This window comes from Mytilus edulis, chromosome 4, assembly GCF_963676685.1.
Source record: "Mytilus edulis chromosome 4, xbMytEdul2.2, whole genome shotgun sequence".
NCBI lineage: Eukaryota > Metazoa > Mollusca > Bivalvia > Mytilida > Mytilidae > Mytilus > Mytilus edulis.
In genome coordinates, this window is record NC_092347.1 from 54,428,648 (window position 1) to 54,453,498 (window position 24,851).

A 24,851-nucleotide genomic window follows, 5' to 3' on the forward strand; every position below is an offset into this window, starting at 1 on the left:
CATTAGAAAACGTAGGCTGCAGCAGCGTGCTTACAGGCGAAGAATATATATTTTTATTCTCATATAGCCAATGCATTACATCGGTACAGAGATTGAAGGAGACGAAGGCATGATATATTAGGGATCACTATATTCCTATCTTTTCTGTTTGTTTCAAATGGTATATTTCTTCTCCAAGGAGTATTTGTCAAAGGGAGGGGTAATGTTTTTTTTAGTTTTAAGGGTAATTTAACGGATCCGAGATACATGTACTAGACAAACAATACATTTACCTCACACTTTTTAAGTAATGCATTTATGAGTGAATGGTTGTTTGAGTAAAGACCAGTGGCAAACATTTCTGTGCAAGTCAAGTCGATTCGAAAAGACCTTAATTTTAAAATGAATTGTGTGTTCGGCAATGATGCTGCTTTGAGTCTTGATAAGGGCTTAATAAAGCTACGTTAAGTTTAAAAAAAAAAAATATATATGTATCAAGTTTAGACAAATATTTCTGTGAAGATCTTTATTAATAATTGCTATAAATATCAATTTTATTCAAAAAATGTTTCTTTCTTAAATATACACGGTGAAACTAATGTTTTAAATGCCTAGTTTTGTGTACACTTAATCTACACAAGGCCTACATCGAGTATCGACTGCATGTAGACAAAACATGTTTTACACTACATGTAAACATTGAATTTTATCAATGGGAACGTAATTTTGTTTAGTTTACGTGTGAGTTACACTTACACAACACCGAGTTTAGGTCAATGTGAACACGGCCTAAGTTGAATAGTCACGCCCATATACTGTACATATTGTTTTACCTTTAAAAAAGTATGATAAAAAAGAAGATGTGGTATTACTGCCAATGATACAACTGTCCACAAGAGACCATAATGACACAGACATTAACAACTATAGGTCACCGTACGGCCTTCAACAATGAGCAAAATCCATACCGCATAGTCAGCTATAAAAGGCCCCGATATGACAATGTAAAACGAGAAAACAAACGACCTTATTTAAATAAAAAAAATGAACGAAAAACTAATATGTAACACAAAAACAAACGACAACCACTGAATTACAGGCTCCTGACTTAAGACAGGCAAACATGTTAGCGGGATGCCAACCCTCCCCTTAACCTGGAACAGTGGTATTACAGTACAACATAAGAGCGAACTATGAAAATCAGTTGAAAAACGCTTAACTCATCAGATGGACAAATGTCCTTTTTAATATGCGTCATAGACGTTCCAAATCTATGTCCTGTATTGTCTCAAATCTATGTCCTGTATTGTCTCAAATCTATGTCCCTTATTTACTCAAATCTATGGCCATTTTTGGCTCAAATCTATGTCGCTTTGCATTTATGATCAAGAATCTAAATGTATCTACAAGAAATCTCAAGACTTAAATAGCAATCATAGAAAATGTTTAGACAAAGAGCAACTAATTTACATAATAAACAAAAACCACATGAAAGACCATAGAAAATATGAAGCAATTTATGACTGTTTAAGAAGTACAGTATTTCCTGTTGTTAGAGAAAGCATCAAGGTACTATTTAAATTAAACGTGAACTGCCAGTGCTGTAACAATGCAGTAGAAATTCCCAAAACAACAGTTTTAAGGCGCCCAATTCCTGCAACTTACGCTAACAGTCGTGGGCAAATAGACTTAAAGAAAATGCCACCTGTCAAAGGTTACAACTACATTTGCAACATAGTAGATTGCTTTTCTTGCTTGGCATTTGATGGCCCATTAAAAGGAAAATTTGCAAAAGATGTAGCGGAACTAACTTTAAAATATGTATATCTGTATGGTCCGCCAAGAATATTACAGAGTGACAACGGCAAAGAATTTACAAATGTAAACTTGGCTGAAGTTGTTTCAATTTTTAAGACCCGGCAGATACATGGACGTCCCTATCATCCACAAAGGCAAGGACGCATAGAACGCTTGAACAGAACACTGACAGAATATTTTAGAAAAGAAATGTCGTTAGAAAAAGACTGGCCTTCAAAATTGCCAGAATTTTATTACAACTACAACAACAGGGTACACAAAAGTACAAAGCCTTCCACACCATATCAACTTTACTTAAAAAGACCTAACTTTGCACCACCTATTGGTGAACAGGTAACTATACACTTACCTTAATGTTTTATTTTAAATATGTGGCGAATTAAAAAGCTGAAATATAAAAACAAAAACAAAAACAAAAAACACAACACAAACAAACAAACACACACACACACACACACCCACCCACCCACCCACCCCCCCCCACACACACACACACACACACACACACACACACACACACACACACACACACACACACACACACACACACACACACACACACACACACACACCTTGTGAAACTATATGAAAGTTTAACACTACATTCATTCTATTTCATTCATAAATTATTATAAAATATTATAAAATGCCAAAGTGATACATGTACTGTATGTATATATGACGTATAAATCTATTGTAGTATCGGTGAAAATATTACGTGCAATAAAACCGTTTCTATTATAGCTTCCATTTGTGCTCCTAGCTGAAGATGAAAGAAAATTCCTAGCACAGGCACACTTAGATGTAGAGGTTGAAAAAGAAGAGATTGGTGAAATATTACCTGAAGTAACATTTAAATGAAAATGAAAATGGAAATTTGGAGATGTTAAGAAACATAAATGACAGAAATGTAAGGTTTGAAGGTAATAATACAAGTCTTTATTTACTCAAATAGCAATCTGAAAGGTTTTACTTTTTAAGGCCCTGATATCAGTTAAACAAAGTTATTTTTAAAATACAATTTTTTTAGAAAAAAAATGTAAATGCATATTTTTAATTTACTGTGTTATCATGTTAATATTCTATATGTTTGCGCTTAATTTGCCACTAGACGTTACACAACCATCGATAGTAGTGTTTTATTTGTTTAAACTTATTTCTATTACACGAATATGCGGCTTAGCTTAGCGAAAGGTAGTGCGACGTAATCAGTCAAACAAACTTTATTAGATTAACTCTCTAAGGAACGATCGTTTCCATTGGTCAATTCAAACCTTCGACCTCACACCTTCGAAAATAGAACACACATACTATAACGTTGAATGGACTGATTAATATTCACGTATCTGGTCAAGGTCGTTTAAAGCTTCCATCGACATATTCTCATACATGATTCAAATCACAATTCTAGCTTTTATAAATGTGCATGCGATATTCATTGGTTTTATAGTTTTCTGCAATTGGTAGTAATGTTTAAACTTTAAAATCTTAACAGTTTTCACATCTAAATATTCAATTTAAATGTCTCCTCTAGATCAAGGGACGACATCAAAAGTTCAATGTAGGATAAAAAAAAAAAAACTCGATTCACATATTTTTTCATTTATTCCTCCCCCCCCCCCTTTGCTTATCCTGCATTTTCTTTTACTCAATGGACTCGATGAATTAACTTTGTACTTGAAAAATGAAACCGTACTTTTCTACAAACACTTCATATTCTTTTCCAAGTTTTATGTATTCGACATAGGATAGCGATTTTTTTCTGATTCCGTTTACTTGAAGAAAAGAAAATCCCGAAATTGTAAGTCAATTCATAACATGTAACCAACCATGCTTTGTTAAGAAAAAACGGAGATGGCCAATCATGGCACAGGGGATGATTAAATGTAGTTTATAAACTCCAACGATATACTTCATTAGGTTTTGCTATTCTCGGTTGAAAAACGAACATAAATTATATATTGTAAATATTTATAGACCGTTGGTTTTCCCGTTTAGATGGTTTTACACTAGCAATTTTGGGGACCTTTATAGCTTGTTGTTCAGTGGCTCCGTGTTGAAGGCCGTACATTGACCTATCATGGTTTACTTTTATAAATTGTTATTTGGATGGGGAGTTGTCTCATTGGCATTCACACCACATCCTCCTATATCTATGTAAATAGACACGAACAGTTTTTAAAAAAGTGTTTATTCATTAAATCATTCAAATGTATCGATAGAAAGGTGAGTTTCTTCTTGTGCATGCATTTAGTCATCCTTAATTTCTTGATATTTTGTTTATCAGTTTATCATACACGTTTCGTTTTGTATTTCATTTTAAATACGAATACATACTACATATACTTTAGCGGAAAGTTCAACAATGTTATGCAGCTCTATTCTTACAGTATAAAATTGAAAGATAAATGTTCATCCATTTAAAATCGAAAACAGTACATTTATATTTAAAAAAAGAAGATGTGGTATGATTGCCAATGAGACAACTATCCACAAGAGACCAAAATGACACAGAAATTAACAACTATAGGTCACCTTACGGCTTTCAATAATGAGCAAAGTCCATACCGCATAGTCAGCTATAAAAGGCCCCGAATTCAAACAAGAGAATTGTTTCTTATAAACTACGATTTCTCACAAGTATTAATTTATTATTTAGTTCCACACATGCATAAGAAATAATCTTCGCCGATGTAACATTTCAATTTATTACAACAACATGCCTTCACTGAATTCATTCAGGTGCACCAATGATACGATTAAAGTTATTTTGTTTCTATCTTTGGGGGACAATTTCCTCCGTTTATGGTACGCTTATAGCTACATTTTTGTACTGTGTGTATGTTTTATCACCCGATCCTTCAATATTAGCCACTATTAGTGGAGATCTATTAGTAAAATTAGTCCACTAGTAACACTAACAACAGTATACTTTTATACTGTACAGTATAGATGTTAAGTGCTGGTAGTTCTAACAAAAGTATTTTGAATTCGGGGATAGCAAAAATCATGACAAGGGTTGTTTTGAATTAAAGAAAATGGCGTGCTGAATCACAGGCACCAACATGGTTTTCAAAAGGAAAAAAACAATCAATTTAGTTACACAATAAACGAGAAGAGGTCAAAGAAGGGCTTTGCTGTCAGATACTTTTCGTGATATGCACGTATCGTCACCACTGGTAGTACTGTCAACTTTACAAGTCAGACACATCAATGACAGCATTGAATGAAGAAACAAACCAGAAATATCCACATGACATTCAGATTGGTGCTAGTAATAAGCTGGTAATGATAATGAGGGTAATTTTTTTTTTTTTAGAAAATGTTAAACGATACAAGTTATCCCGATGTACAAATGTATACTCGGTTTTACACATACAGTGCCGTTTGCGAACTCCGTATCCTTCAGTTTCATTAAAGACATAAACTTAAACATAAACTTTATAGTATATGATACACTGGCAAAAGTGAGAATACAACATAAACGCCAACCTCAATTTACGCGTTTAGAGATTTTATTTAAAAAACTGATCATTCTGTCTACTATTAAACGATTACTCGGAAAGGATTCCGATTTTGACCTCGGTTTATATTTTATTTTAGATCTCTACGATAAAGGTAGAAAAGGTATATATAAATATAAAAGTTTCATTTTTCTCGTTAATTGAAATTAAACTGTTCCGCCGTTCCATCTACAATGTATAGCTTCGCACCGAAGGAACGGGTTGGAGCCATAGTCACCTTGGCATTAATTGGACGAGTTACAAATTCAACGATTCGCTAATGAAATTGACCATTGATAGGAAATTTCAAATGTTGATACTGGGATGCCGCAAAATAAACAAGTCTGAGAAACATTTATCTGTTAATTAGCCCCATGGTGGTAGCGCAGATAAATGACAAACGAGCGTGTTATCGGGTTCTTGACAAACTGAGCAGGTGTCTTTCATTCCCTTAAGAACTCAGTAAGGTTATACAAAATCAACGCACTAGTGACTACATACTGTAGATATTATCAGATTATGTATATGTTCCTGCCACAAGTATTTGTACAGTGACAATTTATTATTGTATAGAAGATCATGATGTCTATTAGATGTATCTGGTGTGATTTTTCTTATTTTACCACTTAAGATGAAAGAGCAATTTTGTCCACAATTTTAAACAAAACTATGGTTTGAAATCAGGGGAGGCAGGGGTTTGGGGCCGCCGAATGAGGCCGATTTTTTTCTCATTAAAATGGCTAAAAATTACCCTTTTTCCTTCGATTTCCTTACTTTAAGAAACATCAGTATTGCTTGAACCTGGAAACAATTTTTATGCAAAAACAAGCTGAGATTGCTGTTCGGATGAGCCAAGGCTCCGTCTTGAAGGCCGTACTTTGACCTATAATTATTAACATTAAATACCTTGTGAACGCAGATTTTTTTCTCAAATGGCTTAAATGACCCGTTTTCCCTTCGATTTCCTTTCTTTAAGAAACATCAGTATTGCCGGATCCTGGAAGCAATTTTTATGCAAAAAATTATTATCTGTATTTTAAAATCTTTTTGTTAGAAATAAAACTGATAAGTTAAAAAAAAAAACATATAAAGCAAGATCAAAGAACGCAAGATATATTTTTTTATCGAGGACCTTGAATTTCAATATTGTTGAAAGCTGAACAAACATGTAGATGTATATAACTACAACCAGGGACTTTCTATACTAGTATATACTTAGTATAGAAAGTCCCTGCTACAACGAATGGAAGTGTTTAAATATTAGGTCAATTTTAAAGGCATTGATCATAATGTTCTCGTACGATCAGGAAACGTTAAAAAAAATGATCCAACTGCTGATTCAGCTGGTTACGAATTTCCGATATTATTAAAGATTCACAATACAAAGGGAACTTCCTATGCTTAATTGAGTACCTAAATAAATGTGAGCAGTTAAGTTTTATTCAAAATTATTGAAAAACAAAGTTTAATATATGGTCTCGTACGAATCTGAATAACAGACAGACGGCCACACGAAAAAAAAACCAAACAAATACTGAAACGTTTCACTATCGATCAAAAATCTGAAAAATGACATGTATCACGTATCATGATAACATTGTTAAAACTGTAGACTTGTGTTGTTTATAATATAAATTCAAATTCTTCGTGTACATATTGTCAATATTTCATTTTATTACTTGAAATTTTGGTGTAGAAAATTCAGGGGAGGCAGTACGTACGTTGCCTCATATGTAGTTACGGCCCTGAAAACAGTTGATATTACAAAGGCTATAGGCATAATAGGTATTAAAAAGCATGAAGAGGCTAAAAAAACAACATTAAAATGCATTTGAATGCCCCCTTGAATGTTTTTTAGGACTGTAAGAGCCATCTTGCATATTCAACCACCATGGGCATTTTGAAAAGTTGGAAAGTAGGACAATTACTAGTATAACTTTTTTTAATGCCCAAATGCTAGTCGAAGAGGCATTAACTTTTACTGTTGTCACAATGTTCTCCATGCATATGTCTGTCTGTTCAGAAATGGTTTCAATTTTCTTAAGTTTCAAACCATTCTTTTTTTCACAAAACACTGATCAATGATACAAGTGATCAATTTAATTTGAAATTGAGTGGCATCATTTTGACCATTCGTAAGTTATGCCCCTTTATTAATGCAAAAAATCTTTCTTTTCTAGTCTCCACCTTTAGTTTGTTACAACAATAAAACTTATACACTGCTTGTTACCACAAAACATAGATCTGCATGAGACTACTAAAATATAATTACTAGTATACATAGTAGTTTCAGCACAGATCAAGGTAAAATTTGACCTGCATCACTGTTACTGTTCTTGAGTAACCTGTATTTATGCTCCTTTATTATTAAATGGAAAATTGCCAAATCTATGGTTGATCCCACAAACTTTTGTATACAGATGATATTTATTTAGATATGATTTACAAACTTCAGAAAAGGTTGAGAAGCATTTTAATTCTAGGGAATATCAACCTGAAGCAAGTTGTACCAATGGAAATGACGGAAGACCCAGTAAGAACACTGCATAATTGGGATTGCAACTTCACCATCTGATACAGCATCTAGTTCATCAAAGATGACCTATGCTGAAGTGGTGAGACTTCCTGTGCATGCAAAAGGAGACCAAACTAAGACCACCTTTGATATTAAGGTATGAAAATAATGTCTAATATTATATGAATGGAATATGTGCCGGAGGTATGTCTGTCAGTTTTTATTTTATTTAGACTCGTATTGTCATCCATCTATATGTCCATCCTTTTTGCAAGTGCTGATATTGATGAAACATTAACTTTGATGCGCAACTGTTCAGGGTATGACCTCTGCGGTCGTATAAAGCTGTGCCCTGCGGAGCACCTGGTTACATGATAAACACTGTATTAATTTATGCAAGCTTCTTCAGAATATTTTTCCTCAAAATGGGTCCTAAATGAACGGTCATTCTGGCGTGACACAATTTATTGACTGACATCATTGTTTGGAATGTGACGTCACAAAGGTCAAATTTTCATATTTCTGACACATGAAATGCAAATGTAAAAAAAGAACTCCATGAAATACCATACAAAACAGCACACAAATTGTAAGGTAACCCACGTACTTTGGATGAGTAATTGAGCAGTTATTTTAAAGCTTTTAAAACAATAGAAAAGAAAAAATGAAGGTAACCCAGGTTCTATGGATCAGAAAGCAATCATATACATGATGTATACTCTCCTGTTGAAATATATTAAGCGTATAAAAATACTCTATATATATAAGTATTTGGACCGTATAGTTTTCGTATACTCGCACTGTCCGACCAAATGCGTATGATCGGACCTGTGAGTATACTTGTATGGTCCAGTATGAGCTGACCATACATGTTATTGGATTATATGGGTTTAAACAAACATTTATCACAATCTTTATTTTTTAGTTTTACAAAAATGTTATTACATGTATTACAATTTAACTAGTAGATGGATAAGATGAACAAACAGACAATTGAAATTAAATATTTGTTTAATTGTATATCTGAATCATATTGTGGTACTCTGGCCCAAGGTGACATTTGCTATCACAAGTAACGTAATATTTTTTAACGTTTCCATGTTTGCAGTTCATGCATGTTCCTTTGCATTTGCCTTTTTTTTTGTAAAGTCACTAATTATTCTAAAACAATATAGGCCTCCACATTATGTTTACTTACAATATCTTCAATTTCAGTGATCATAATTCATAATGTTTTACTGATCAACATTCTAAATACAAGAGATTGACAGATTTAATTAGCATGTATTTTTGAAATAGTTAAAATATAAAGTTTTTATTTCAATTAGCATTGAACTTTTTTCATATTAATTTGAGTTAAGTTATGTTGATGAGTTATATGCATTTGTATCTAATAAACTTGACCAACTTCCTAATATTAGTCAGACTGTACGCGTACTGTCCAACCGTATGAGTATTTTGAAAAAGTGCACATACGGTCCAGACCATACACGTATAAAAATGATATTAAAGTTGTGTTTAACATTGACTATGAAAAATAGTAGCCAGGGTTTGAGACAAGAGGGGATGACCCTTCGGGTCGTGCACTATTGTATCTCACCCTGGCTACTATTTTCACATAGTCAATGTAAAACACAACACTATTATATAAATAATTAATCCCCTAAAAATAAATCTTAAAATTCTTAATTCTTAATTTAGTCTCCACATAAATAAGCTGTACAGAATAATATTGCATTTAATAAACTGAAATGTGACTATGAGTCTACTATAAACCTAGAAAACAATTTATACCAGGCAAATATTGCATGTAAAATACTGAGATGTGACTATGGGTCTTCTATAAACCTGGACAACAATTTATACTGGGCAAATATTGCATGTAAAATACTGAGATGTGACTATCCGTCTTCTATAAATCTAGAAAACAATTCATACTGGGCAAATATTGCATGTAAAATACTGTGGTGTGACTATGGGTCTCCTTTAAAACAAGAAAACAATTCATACTGGGCAAATATTGCATGTAAAATACTGAAATGTGACTATGTGAGTCGCCTATCAACATAGAAAACAATTTATACCAGGCAAATATTGCATGTAAAATAATGAAATGTGACTATGGGTCTCCTATAATCATAGAAAACAATTTATACCAGACAAATATTGCATGTAAAATACTGAGATGTGACTATCCGTCTTCTATAAATCTAGAAAACAATTTATACTGGGCAAATATTGCATGTAAAATACTGAGATGTGACTATGGGTCTCCTTTAAAACAAGAAAACAATTCATACTGGGCAAATATTGCATGTAAAATACTGAGATGTGACTATGGGTCTCCTATAAACCTAGAAAACAATTTATACTGGGCAAATATTGCATGTAAAAAAACTAAGATGTGACTATGGGTCTCCTTTAAACCTAGAAAACAATTTATACTGGGCAAATATTGCATGTAAAAAAACTAAGATGTGACTATGGGTCTCCTTTAAACCTAGAAAACAATTTATACTGGGCAAATATTGGATGTAAAATGCTGAGATGTGACTATCGGTCTTCTATAAATCTAGAAAACAATTTATACTGGGCAAATATTGCATGTAAAATACTAAGGTGTGACTATGGGTCTCCTTTAAAACAAGAAAACAATTCATACTGGGCAAATATTGCATGTAAAATACTGAAATGTGACTATGGGTCTCCTATAATCATAGAAAACAATTTATACCAGACAAATATTGCATGTAAAATACTGAGATGTGACTATCCGTCTTCTATAAATCTAGAACACAATTTATACTGGGCAAATATTGCATGTAAAATACTGAGATGTGACTATGGGTCTCCTTTAAAACAAGAAAACAATTCATACTGGGCAAATATTGCATGTAAAATACTGAGATGTGACTATGGGTCTTCTATAAACCTGGAAAACAATTTATACTGGGCAAATATTGCATGTAACATGCTGAGATGTGACTATCGGTCTTCTATAAATCTAGAAAACAATTTATACTGGGCAAATATTGCATGTAAAATACTGAGGTGTGACTATGGGTCTCCTTTAAAACAAGAAAACAATTCATACTGGGCAAATATTGCATGTAAAATACTGAAATGTGACTATGAGTCGCCTATCAACATAGAAAACAATTTATACCAGGCAAATATTGCATGTAAAATACTGAAATGTGACTATGGGTCTCCTATAATCATGATAATCATAGAAAACAATTTATACCAGACAAATATTGCATGTAAAATACTGAGATGTGACTATCCGTCTTCTATAAATCTAGAAAACAATTTATACTGGGCAAATATTGCATGTAAAATACTGAGATGTGACTATGGGTCTCATATAAACCTAGAACACAATTTATACTGGGCAAATATTGCATGTAAAAAACTAAGATGTGACTATGGGTCATCTATAAACCTAGCAAACAATTTATACTGGGCAAATATTGCATGTAAAATACTGAGATTTGGCTATTGGTCTCCTTTAAAACTAGAAAACAATTCATTCTGGGCAAATATTGCATGTAAAATACTGAGATGTGACTATGGGTCTCCTTTAACCCTAGAAAACAATTTATACCAGACAAATATTGCATGTAAAATACTGAGATGTGACTGGGTCTCCTTTAAAACTAGAAAACAATTCATACTGGGCAAATATTGCATGTAAAATACTGAGATGTGACTATGGGTCGCCTATCAACAGAGAAAACAATTTATGCCAGGCAAATATTGGATGTAAAATACTGAAATGTGACTATGGGTCTCCTATAAACATAGAAAACAATTTATACCAGACAAATATTGCATGTAAAATACTGAGATGTGACTGGGTCTCCTTTAAAACTAGAAAACAATTCATACTGGGCAAATATTGCATGTAAAATACTGAGATGTGACTATGGGTCGCCTATCAACAGAGAAAACAATTTATGCCAGGCAAATATTGGATGTAAAATACTGAAATGTGACTATGGGTCTCCTATAAACATAGAAAACAATTTATACCAGACAAATATCGCATGTAAAATACTGAGATGTGACTATGGGTCTTCTTCAAACCTAGAAAACAATTTATACTGGGAAAATATTGCATGTAAAATACTGAGATGTGACTATGGGTCTCCTATAAACCTAGAACACAATTTATACTGGGCAAATATTGCATGTAAAATACTGAGATTTGACTATTGGTCTCCTTTAAAACTAGAAACCAATTCATAATGGGAAAATATTGCCTGTAAAATACAGAGATTTGACTTTGTGTCTCCTATAAACTTAGAATTTTAATACTGAAATGTGACTATGGGTCTCCAATAAACATCGAAAACAATTTATACCAGACAAATATTGCATGTAAAAAACTAAGATGTGACTATGGGTCTTCTAATATAAACCTAGAAAACAATTTATACTGGGCAAATATTGCTTGTAAATACTGAGATGTGACTATGGATCTCCTATAAACCTAGAACACAATTTATACTGGGCAAATATTGCATGTAAAAAAACTAAGATGTGACTATGGGTCTCCTATAAACCTAGAAAACAATTTATACCAGGCAAATATTGCATGTAAAATACTGAGATTTGACTATTGGTCTCCTTTAAAACTAGAAAACAATTCATACTGGGCAAATATTTCATGTAAAATACTGAGATATGACTGTGGGTCTCCTATAAACATAGAAAACAATTTATACCAGGCAAAAATTGCATGTAAAATACTAAGATGTGAACTATGGGTCATCTCTAAACCTAGAAAACAATTTATACCGTGCAAATATTGCATGTAAAATACTGAGATGTGACTATGGGTCTTCTATTAACAAAGAAAACAATTTATACTGGGGATATATTGCATATGGAATACTGAGATGTGACTATCAGTCTATTCAAATCAAACTACAAATCAAGTCATACTCGGAAATATTGTACTGAGATGCATGTGACTATCAGTTTATTGTAAACCTTGAAATCAATTTGTACTGGGAATATATTGCATGTAAAATACTTTGATGTTTCTCTCAGTTCATTATAAACATATAAAACAATGTAAACTGGGCATATATTGCATGTAATGAATATCTTTTTCAGAGATGGGTTTAAGCTGACAGAAATAACAGAATAAATGTCTCAGTAATTTCTAATAATGGAGTTGAAAGCAAAATAAAACACGAAAATATGAATACTTGCAACTAAGGAAATCCTTCACCTTGAGCCATTTGCTGTCGGTGATGGATATAAATGCCAGGTATGCCAGGTATGTTTATTGTATCATGAACAAAAAAGCAACATTTATGGTCTTCTTAGTTCTTGTTTTTTGTTGTCTTTCCTTTGATTTTAAAATAAGAAGATACCTTAGTTTAGTTAAAACATATTTATTTATACCCTTACCGAAAAATAAGCCCTGCGGCAAACATTTGCCGCAAGTTTGCAGCAAACATTGCCGCAAGCTTGCAGCAAACGTTTGCGGCAAACTTGCCGCAACCATTTTACCATGCAAATGAAGTTTGCGGCAAGCTTGCGGCAAACATAATTATGCAAATTAGATTTGCCGCAAGCTTGCGGCAATAGTTTGTTGCAAACTTGCGGCAAACTTGCAGGAACTACATATATACCAATGTCATGTGTGTAGACACATTCAATTTATCTCTTTCAAATTACACAGCACCATTTTTAAAAAGTCAATTCCTGTCTTTATACAAACAGTCATTGAAAGAATTCTTGCAAACTCATGAGATGTGAGGAAATACAAACATACATTTGAGTTTTGAAAAAGGCACAGGAGTCATTCTCAAATGACATAATATACCTGTATTAAAAACTGAAAAAGATAAAATCTCAAGATGTATTATAATAGCATTACAGAATATAACTTAATCTTAATAAGTACATCAGTAACAAATTCAAACTTATAATAGCTTAAGTTTTTCAATCACACATACATGTATATATAGTTGCTTACTTAATTATTTATGATGATAACATTAATTATTTTATTAAAACATGCAGTTTTATGAATCATTTGTACTTACACAATTACATACTGATTATCCCATATTATTGAATCAAAATGCCTCCTTGATCTCTTATATATGTGAAATGCATTTCCAAACACAACCAACATGACCTAGCCACAATTTCAAATTGTTAGCATCCAGGAAGTGCCAACTAGGCATGCCCAGTCAATATTGTGTAAATCCTGCAATGTTCTGGCAAACATATAGAATGGTCAAAGTTTTCTGCAATCTTGCGGCACACATATTGAATTATCTAAGTTTTCTGCAATCTTGCGGCAAACATATTGAAAGATCTATGTTTTCGGCAATCTTGCGGCAAACATTCTTTATTATTTTAAACTTTCTGGCAATCTTACGGCAAACATTGATGTTTCTGCAAACTTGCCGCAAGCTTGCAGCAATGTTTGCCGGAAGTTTGCAGCTAGCGGCAAACATCTGCAAACATTATTTTCTGTGTTCCTGCAAACTTTTTGTTTGCCGCAAGCTTGCAGCAAGTCTGCTGCAAGTTTGCGGCAAACAATTCAGTTTCATAAGGGTAGTGTATTGGGAAACAAGTTTCGCAACTTATATTAATCCCTTTATATGTATGCCCTTGTAGCGGCAGTAACCTGCTGTTTTTCGAAATCTACAAGGATGTCTTTAACATGCAGTTACCTGATCTAAATTCAAAAAAATTCATGAAATATTTTTTATATAATTGTTACACTGTACTGTATGCTAAATCTATTGTAGATTATTGTTTAAACCCCCCTGCCATGATATAATCTTGTTCTTTATCAAACTAATGTTAAAAACCCCCAACAAAGTTTTTGGGTGAATATAGAAATGACCCTGTCTGTCTGTCTGTCCGTAAAAACAAAACACCAATTGACCTATCAAATAAATGTAATTATCTGCCCTTGATTCTAAACGTTTTTGTTTTTTTTATAAATCTAAATACGCTTATTCACACTTAATTTTTTCATAGTTTGATCTACCTTTTCAAGCTAAAGATGTTCCAGCAGTATAATGAATAATACTTGTTAAAATATTTTTAAAACAAAAAAGGTATATTTTGCACCATACCCAAACAGGAAGATCAGAAAAAGACACCATTCCAATTTGAGTTTATTATATCATTGGAAAAGCCAGCCATCTGGTAGAAATATGACCAATACAGTTCAAAGTTAATATTTTTGTTCGTTTTAAATGAATGTTTATTTCAAAAATTGAACCATATTTTGTGAATTTTACATGAAAGCAATTCTATTTTAGGTTGATCAAGACTTCAAGTGCCGATACTAGTGTCAAAGAGTGAAGGACAAGAACAATTTTAAAGAAAAGACTTGTTTTATTGTACTTAGTTTTTAGTTGTTGTTTATGTTTTACCACTATGATGGCTATAGAGTAATGTAAAATTCTGGAAATGTAATTTTTTTATATATCTGTTTTGTAATTACTCCTTTTAAAATATGTTTTAGATGGTTTTTTTTTATACCTGTTCCTACTTGAGTACCAAGGACAACTTTTTGAAGTTTTTTGTAAGGTTCCTTTCTTTGGTTTTTTTTTATTACATAAGATTAAGATGTCATTCTTGGATAACTCAGACATGCAGATGTGTTTTTTACTTCTTGTTATGTGTAGTATTAATCCCTCCCCACATTATATTTAGTTTTGAAAAAAAATACCATAAGGACTGTCTACCATGGATGCCTCTTTAAATAAAGATAATATTGGCATACATAATACATGTAATACAAAAAATGAGGAAGACTTCATACAAAAAAAATTTGAAAGTGTCACATCAGTAATTCTTTTTGTATAATATAGGTTAGTTTTTAATCTCATTTTTCATTTGGGATTTTCTTTGTTGCATAGAGAATGCATTTATCATCATTTTTAATATACCTCACAATGTGATTTTTAAATGTTGTAAATACAGAAAAACATACATAATAGTCCAGTCAAACCTTATCCAGTCAAACTAAGGTTTGACCTCAAACTAATTGCAACAGAAAATGTTTCAGTTCTAATCTATATAAAATTAAACCCCAGATATACGCAGAAAAAGGTCAAATAAAATCTAACTTGAGGAAAACTCAAAATCAGCAATTTTTATTTCCAACATTGAAAAGGAAAGATAACTCATAAAAAATGAGTCTTTTTTGTCAGTTTTTTGTTGATTTTCCTAAAATTCATGTAAAGCAAGATATTTTAATGGGGTTATAAGTTCGTATTTGACTATATTATATCATCTCCCTCTCTTGAAATGTACAAAACCGAATTGTTATAGGTATTTCTATTGTTTTTGCACATTTTTCATTAAAGAAATTGCAAATTTGTGGCTTTGTGACCATTTTGAAAAAATAATGTAAAAATTTGGTATTGGTTTAATATATCTGTAAGTTATATTTTTTCAGCATCTACTTTGTTTAAAAAGACTTTCTCTAATTCTTCATCAATTTATCCCTTTCTTCACCCATTTTATAAAAAAAATTTAATCAAAGTGTGGTTCGTTTGATGTCAGTACTTCATTGGATAAAATCTGATTATGACGTCGAATTTTCTTGCTCTCCTCAGAAATTCCTATTGTGACAACATGAAAAAAGGCCACCATGTCTGATGACGTGACATAGAAAGAACACATCTTTTTGCAGATCATTGGAAAAGAAGGAATAAGTTTGCCTGCATAATGTTAGAAAATCATTAGAGAAACAGATTCCACCACCAAATCTCTTGTAATACGATATTTATCCACTCTCGACAGTTAAATTTTAAATATTTAAAACGCTCGGGCAAGCCTCGCGTTTTAAATTTGAAAATTTAACTGTCTCGAGTGGATAAATATCGTATTACACTCGATGCAGTGGTAGAATCTATATTTAAACCACAAAAAGAAAAACCTATGCTTAATTATATTTGCTTAACTTATTAAATTTTAGGTTCTTTACCTTGACATGTTAAAAATTTTAATAAATGGTCAACTAATGCATTACGAAATCTTGGTTAAAGCTTGATATGAAAACACATTTAGAGTTGTTTGTTATACTCTAAAGTCAGCTTAAATATCAAGAATCAATACATTCTGCTGTATAGAAGGGGTAAAGTTATAATTTTGAATCAATTTTTATTGATATTCTGCTTTTTTGGCAGAGTTATCTCCCATTGTAATGCAAATCTCCATAGGAATTATAAAATCTTTATATTTTTATAGTCTTCCTCAAGTTATATTTTGTTGGACTTTTTTCTGTATATTTTGGGTATAATGCTTAAGATTAAAACTTTAAAATCTTCTGTTGCAATTACTTTAAGGTTAGGGTCCAATTTTGGCTTAATTGACTGGACTATAATGATTATTATATATGCTAATACTTCATTTTTATGCCCCACCTACGATAGTAGAGGGGCATTATGTTTTCTGGTCTGTGGCTCTGTTCGTTCGTTCGTTCGTCCGTCCGTCTGTGCGTCCGTTCAGGTTAAAGTTTTTGGTCAAGGTAGTTTTTGATGAAGCTGAAGTCCAATCAACTTGAAACTTAGTACACTTGTTGCTTATGATATGATCTTTCTAATTTTCAAGCCAAATTAGACTTTTGACCCCAATTTCACGGTCCACTGAACATAGAAAATGAAAGTGGGAATTTCAGGTTAAAGTTTTTGGTCAAGGTAGTTTTTGATAAAATTGAAGTCCAATCAACTTGAAGTCCAATCAACTTGAAACTTAGTACATATGTTCCCTATAATATAATCTTACTTATTTTAATGCCAAATTAGATTATTACCCAATTTCACGGTCCATGGAACATGGAAAAGGATAGTGTGAGTGGGGCATCCGTGTACTTTGGACACATTCTTGTTGCAAATGATTTTAATTAAATTTATGATAAACATATTTAATATTTTATGCTTGTTGATTGTTGATGTTGTATGTTGAAAAACAGAAAGAAGTCAAAGGATTCAGAGTTACAAGAGTGAAAGTCAATAAGTCATTATCAATTAATTTACAATTATCAAATGTATAAAAGAAATTCATTAAATATTGTCTTCTTTCTAAGATAAACTGCTTGTGCTTGTGCATTATCAATTTTTAACTAATTAGTGTGTTCTATAATATATAATAAAAATGCCTATTGAATTAGTCTTTCTCTTTAAAAAAAAAAAAACCTCAAAACCACTTGTGACCTCTTGCTCTATATTTTACGGTAGTTTGAATACATTTTTGTCTATTTTGTTTTATACCATAATATAATGCATGATAAATATAAATTGTGCTGTATGCATGTCACTAATGTATAGATAATTTTCTTTAAATGTTGTATAAACTTTATTCAGGTATTTATGCTACTGCATTCATTTACCTATATACAAATTTAGAAAGAAAAAAAAAGTTTTATAATAAAGAACAAAATGAATTAAACATGTTTTGATTGATTTTATTTTATCCAATATGCATATCAAAATGAAACCTGTTCCAATAATAGATATGGCGTTTAAATGTAACTTGCATCATATAGAAAATAAAACAACAAATGATAGAAAGCGAAATAGAAAATTGTTTCAACATGGTTGTACTGTAATATTCAAAGTCACATGTCCTGTTTACAGAAGGAATTGAGTGCAATATAAACCCTGAATTGGATTTAATATCGTAGCTAAGCATTTGTGAATTTATTTATTAAGTGATGACTTTACTAATTTTACCAAGTAAAACTAGATTTGACAGGATACAATCTGTTTGAATTATATGGGTTTATTAGAAATGGTCTACTTGTATACATGTATGTATTGTCTGTGGTTCTAAGATATTCTCAGTATCAGGTTCTTATATCTAGTCTGAATGTATTTTCAAATATTCAAATCACAAATAAGACCCACAAAAACAGCATACACGACATATGTTTGAATCACAGGCACTTGTTTCTATCCATACGAAAGTCGACTATCCATATAAATAGAAGAAGCTTCTTCTATTTATATAGATACTGATCCATATAAATAGAAGAAGCTTCTTCTATTTATATGGATACTGAGTCGACCTTCGTATGGATAGAAACAAGTGCCTGTGATTCAAACATATGTCGAGTATGCTGTTTTTGTGGGTCTTATTCAATATTTAATGATTTAGAATTATGATACATGACAATAAACTTTATCATGTTACAGGATCATTTTTCTTAAAACACCTTTCATCACAGTTCTTGTCTATTTATATAAAGCTTTATATTTTGAAAAAATAGAAGACCTGGTTGCTGCAGATACCAGATGTTACTGAAATTCCCTCTGTCTAATGTGCATTGCCCTCAACCTCATTTTTATGATTCAGCATCCGCTTATAGAAAGAACAATGATTGTCATGTGAATTTCTGCATATTTTGAGTAATAGGATAACTAAATTTGGTATAGGGGTTCCTTGCAATGTCTACATTTCAGTCAGACAGGTTTCTTCTGACCTTGACCTCATTTTATGTTAAAGTTCTGTGATTTGATCCATATCTAAAATACTGGAAGTAGTAGCTGGTCAAGTATATGTTGTGTATGTAATGATTGTAAGGGATACATGTCAGTCTTGCAGGTTTCATCTGACCTTGATCTAATTTTCATGATTCATTGATCAATGTTAAGTGTTTTGGTCTTTTTTCAAATACTTCAAAGCAATGTGTCAACTATCTTTGGTGTATGGAATTATTGTTAGGTGTGCATGTGAATCTGACAGAATTGATCTGAAATGTTAATTGTCTGTGATACTTGTACAGAAACCTTAATCTATAAGACTAATAAAATCAATGGTCATCATTAAAGTAGATGAGACATTTCAGCAGTTCACTCTTGTGTGTTTTTAGAAGTAAAATATGAGTGGTTTGCCTAAGAAATGTACTTTTACTGTATGTATACAAGCAGATATATACAGCAATTAGTCTAATTTAGTTCAATATAGATTATGAAAGATGTCGGGCAAATGTACATGAGACAATAAGTAAAATAGAGATAATGAAGATAGAATGCACGAACACAAGACAATGAGTTAAACATATAGATGATAAAATATGAAGTAAGGCAAATTGAAATAATTTACCCATGTCAAACCCTGGTATGCATTGTCTGAGGTTCTAATATATATTCTGTAAGTATTGTCTTAGGTTCCTAGATACAGTCTAAAAGTATTGTCTGTGGTTCCTAGATACAGTCTGTAAGTATTGCCTGTGGTTCCTAGATACAGTCTAAGTAATTGAAATAATTAACCCATGTCAAACCCTGGTATGCATTGTCTGAGGTTCTAATATATATTCTGTAAGTATTGTCTAAGGTTCCTAGATACAGTCTGTAAGTATTGTCTGTGGTTCCCAGATACAGTCTGTAAGTATTGTCTGTGGTTCCTAGATACAGTCTGTAAGTATTCAATTTGCCTGTGGTTCCTAGATACAGTCTAAGTTATGTCTGAGGTTCTTAGTTGCAGTTTCTAAGTAATGTCTGAGGTTCCTAGATACAGTCTGTAAGTATTGTGTGTGGTTCCTAGATACAGTCTGTAAGTATTGTGTGTGGTGCCTAGATACAGCCTGTAAGTATTGTCTGTGGTGCCCAGATACAGCCTGTAAGTATTGTCTGTGGTGCCTAGATACAGCCTGTAAGTATTGTCTGAGGTTCCGAGATACAGTCTGTAAGTATTGTCTGTGGTTCCTAGATACAGTCTGTAAGTATTGTCTGTGGTTCCTAGATACAGTCTGTAAGTATTGTCTGTGGTTCCTAGATACAGTCTGTAAGTATTTTCTGTGGTGCCTAGATACAGCCTGTAAGTATTGTCTGAGGTTCGTAGATACAGCCTGTAAGTATTGTCTGTGGTTCCTAGATACAGTCTGTAAGTATTGTCTGTGGTGCCTAGATACAGCCTGTGAGTATTGTCTGAGGTGCCTAGATACAGTCTGTAAGTATTGTCTGAGGTTCCTAGATACAGTCTGTAAGTATTATCTGTGGTTCCTAGATACAGTCTGTAAGTATTGTCCGAGGTTATTAGTTGCAGTCTGTAACTAATGTCTGAGGTTCCGAGATACAGTCTGTAAGTATTGTCTGAGGTTCCTAGATACAGTCTGTAAGTTTTGTATGAGGTTCCAATATACAGCCTGTAAGTATTGTCTTTGGTACCTACAAACAGTCTGTAAGTATTGTCTGTGGTACCTAGATACAGCCTGTAAGTATTGTCTGTGGTGCCTAGATACAGCCTGTAAGTATTGTCTTAGGTTCCTAGATACAGTCTGTAAGTATTGTCTGTGGTTCCTAGATACAGTCTAAAAGTATTGTCTGTGGTTCCTAGATACAGTCTGTAAGTATTGCCTGTGGTTCCTAGATACAGTCTAAGTAATTGAAATAATTAACCCATGTCAAACCCTGGTATGCATTGTCTGAGGTTCTAATATATATTCTGTAAGTATTGTCTAAGGTTCCTAGATACAGTCTGTAAGTATTGTCTGTGGTTCCTAGATACAGTCTGTAAGTATTGTCTGTGGTTCCTAGATACAGTCTGTAAGTATTGCCTGTGGTTCCTAGATACAGTCTAAGTTATGTCTGAGGTTCTTAGTTGCAGTTTCTAAGTAATGTCTGAGGTTCCTAGATACAGTCTGTAAGTATTGTGTGTGGTTCCTAGATACAGCCTGTAAGTATTGTCTGTGGTGCCCAGATACAGCCTGTAAGTATTGTCTGTGGTGCCTAGATACAGCCTGTAAGTATTGTCTGAGGTTCCGAGATACAGTCTGTAAGTATTGTCTGTGGTTCCTAGATACAGTCTGTAAGTATTGTCTGTGGTTCCTAGATACAGTCCGTAAGTATTGTCTGTGGTTCCTAGATACAGTCTGTAAGTATTGTCTGTGGTTCCTAGATACAGTCTGTAAGTATTTTCTGTGGTGCCTAGATACAGCCTGTAAGTATTGTCTGAGGTTCGTAGATACAGCCTGTAAGTATTGTCTGTGGTTCCTAGATACAGTCTGTAAGTATTGTCTGTGGTGCCTAGATACAGCCTGTAAGTATTGTCTGAGGTTCCGAGATACAGTCTGTAAGTATTGTCTGTGGTTCCTAGATACAGTCTAAGTAATTGAAATAATTAACCCATGTCAAACCCTGGTATGCATTGTCTGAGGTTCTAATATATATTCTGTAAGTATTGTCTAAGGTTCCTAGATACAGTCTGTAAGTATTGTCTGTGGTTCCTAGATACAGTCTGTAAGTATTGTCTGTGGTTCCTAGATACAGTCTGTAAGTATTGCCTGTGGTTCCTAGATACAGTCTAAGTTATGTCTGAGGTACTTAGTTGCAGTTTCTAAGTAATGTCTGAGGTTCCTAGATACAGTCTGTAAGTATTGTGTGTGGTTCCTAGATACAGCCTGTAAGTATTGTCTGTGGTGCCCAGATACAGCCTGTAAGTATTGTCTGTGGTGCCTAGATACAGCCTGTAAGTATTGTCTGAGGTTCCGAGATACAGTCTGTAAGTATTGTCTGTGGTTCCTAGATACAGTCTGTAAGTATTGTCTGTGGTTCCTAGATACAGTCCGTAAGTATTGTCTGTGGTTCCTAGATACAGTCTGTAAGTATTGTCTGTGGTTCCTAGATACAGTCTGTAAGTATTTTCTGTGGTGCCTAGATACAGCCTGTAAGTATTGTCTGAGGTTCGTAGATACAGCCTGTAAGTATTGTCTGTGGTTCCTAGATACAGTCTGTAAGTATTGTCTGTGGTGCCTAGATACAGCCTGTGAGTATTGTCTGAGGTGCCTAGATACAGTCTGTAAGTATTGTCTGAGGTTCCTAGATACAGTCTGTAAGTATTATCTGTGGTTCACATATACAGTCTGTACGTATTGTCTGAGGTTATTAGTTGCAGTCTGTAACTAATGTCTGAGGTTCCGAGATACAGTCTGTAAGTATTGTCTGAGGTTCCTAGATACAGTCTGTAAGTATTGTCTGAGGTTCCAATATACAGCCTGTAAGTATTGTCTTTGGTACCTACAAACAGTCTGTAAGTATTGTCTGTGGTGCCTAGATACAGCCTGTAAGTATTGTCTGTGGTTCCTAGATACAGTCTGTAAGTATTGTCTGTGGTGCCTAGATACAGCCTGTAAGTATTGTCTGCGGTGCCCAGATACAGCCTGTAAGTATTGTCTGAGGTTCCGAGATACAGTCTATAAGTATTGTCTGTGGTTCCTAGATACAGTCTGTGAGTATTGTCTGTGGTTCCTAGATACAGTCCGTAAGTTATAATGGATGTTCTTAGTTGCAGCCTGTAAGTAGTATCTGTGATTCCTAGATACAGTCTGTACGTATTGTCTGAGGTTATTAGTTGCAGTCTGTAAGTATTGTCTGAGGTTCCTAGATACAGTCTGTAAGTATTGTCTGTGGTTCCTAGATACAGTCTGTAAGTATTGTCTGTGGTTCCTAGATACAGTCTGTAAGCATTGTCTGTGGTTCCTAGATACAGTCTGTAAGTATTTTCTGTGGTGCCTAGATACAGCTTGTAAGTATTGTCTGAGGTTCCGAGATACAGTCTGTAAGTATTGTCTGTGGTTCGTAGATACAGTCTGTAAGTATTGTCTGAGATTCCTAGATACAGTCTGTAAGTGTTGTCTGAGGTTCCTAGATACAGCCTGTAAGTATTGTCTGTGGTTCCTAGATACAGTCTGTAGGTATTGCGTGAGGTTCCTAGATACAGCCTGTAAGTATTGTCTGTGGTTCCTAGATACAGTCCGTAAGTAATGTCTGATGTTCTTAGTTGCAGCCTGTAAGTATTGTCTGAGGTTCCTAGATACAGCCTGTAAGTATTGTCTGTGGTTTCTAGATACAGTCTGTAAGTAATGTCTGAGGTTCCGAGATACAGTCTGTAAGTATTGTCTGTGGTGCCTAGATACAGCCTGTAAGTTTTGTCTGTGGTGCCTAGATACAGCCTGTAAGTATTGTCTGTAGTGCCTAGATACAGCCTGTAAGTATTGTCTGAGGTTCCGAGATACAGTCTGTAAGTATTGTCTGAGGTTCCTAAATACAGTCTGTAAGTATTGTCTGAGGTTCCTAGATACAGTCTGTAAGTATTGTCTGTTGTTCCTAGATACAGTCTGTAAGTTTTGTCTGTGGTTCCTAGATACAGTCTGTAAGTATTTTCTGTGGTGCCAAGATACAGCCTGTGAGTATTGTCTGAGGTACCTAGATACAGTCTGTAAGTATTGTCTGAGGTTCCTAGATACAGTCTGTAAGTATTATCTGTGGTTCATATATAGTCTGTACGTATTGTCTGAGGTTATTAGTTGCAGTCTGTAAGTATTGTCTGAGGTTCCTAGATACAGTCTGTAAGCATTTTCTGTTGTTCCTAGATACAGTCTGTAAGTATTGTCTGTGGTGCCTAGATACAGCCTGTAAGTATTGTCTGCGGTGCCCAGATACAGCCTGTAAGTATTGTCTGAGGTTCCGAGATACAGTCTATAAGTATTGTCTGTGGTTCCTAGATACAGTCTGTGAGTATTGTCTGTGGTTCCTAGATACAGTCCGTAAGTTATAATGGATGTTCTTAGTTGCAGCCTGTAAGTAGTATCTGTGATTCCTAGATACAGTCTGTACGTATTGTCTGAGGTTATTAGTTGCAGTCTGTAAGTATTGTCTGAGGTTCCTAGATACAGTCTGTAAGTATTGTCTGTGGTTCCTAGATACAGTCTGTAAGTATTGTCTGTGGTTCCTAGATACAGTCTGTAAGCATTGTCTGTGGTTCCTAGATACAGTCTGTAAGTATTTTCTGTGGTGCCTAGATACAGCTTGTAAGTATTGTCTGAGGTTCCGAGATACAGTCTGTAAGTATTGTCTGTGGTTCGTAGATACAGTCTGTAAGTATTGTCTGAGATTCCTAGATACAGTCTGTAAGTGTTGTCTGAGGTTCCTAGATACAGCCTGTAAGTATTGTCTGTGGTTCCTAGATACAGTCTGTAGGTATTGCGTGAGGTTCCTAGATACAATCTAAGTATTGTCTGTGGTTCCTAGATACAGTCCGTA

At 33.6% G+C, this 24,851-nt stretch overlaps 1 long non-coding RNA gene across 1 annotated transcript; it reads left to right on the plus strand.

The window, feature by feature from the left end:
* Positions 1 to 4,644: 4,644 nt before the first annotated feature.
* LOC139519954 (uncharacterized) lies at positions 4,645 to 17,062 on the plus strand. The gene is made up of 3 exons (XR_011663770.1): positions 4,645 to 7,972; positions 12,940 to 13,105; positions 15,120 to 17,062. It is a non-coding gene; the product is annotated as an uncharacterized lncRNA (long non-coding RNA).
* The last annotated feature ends 7,789 nt before the right edge of the window (positions 17,063 to 24,851 follow it).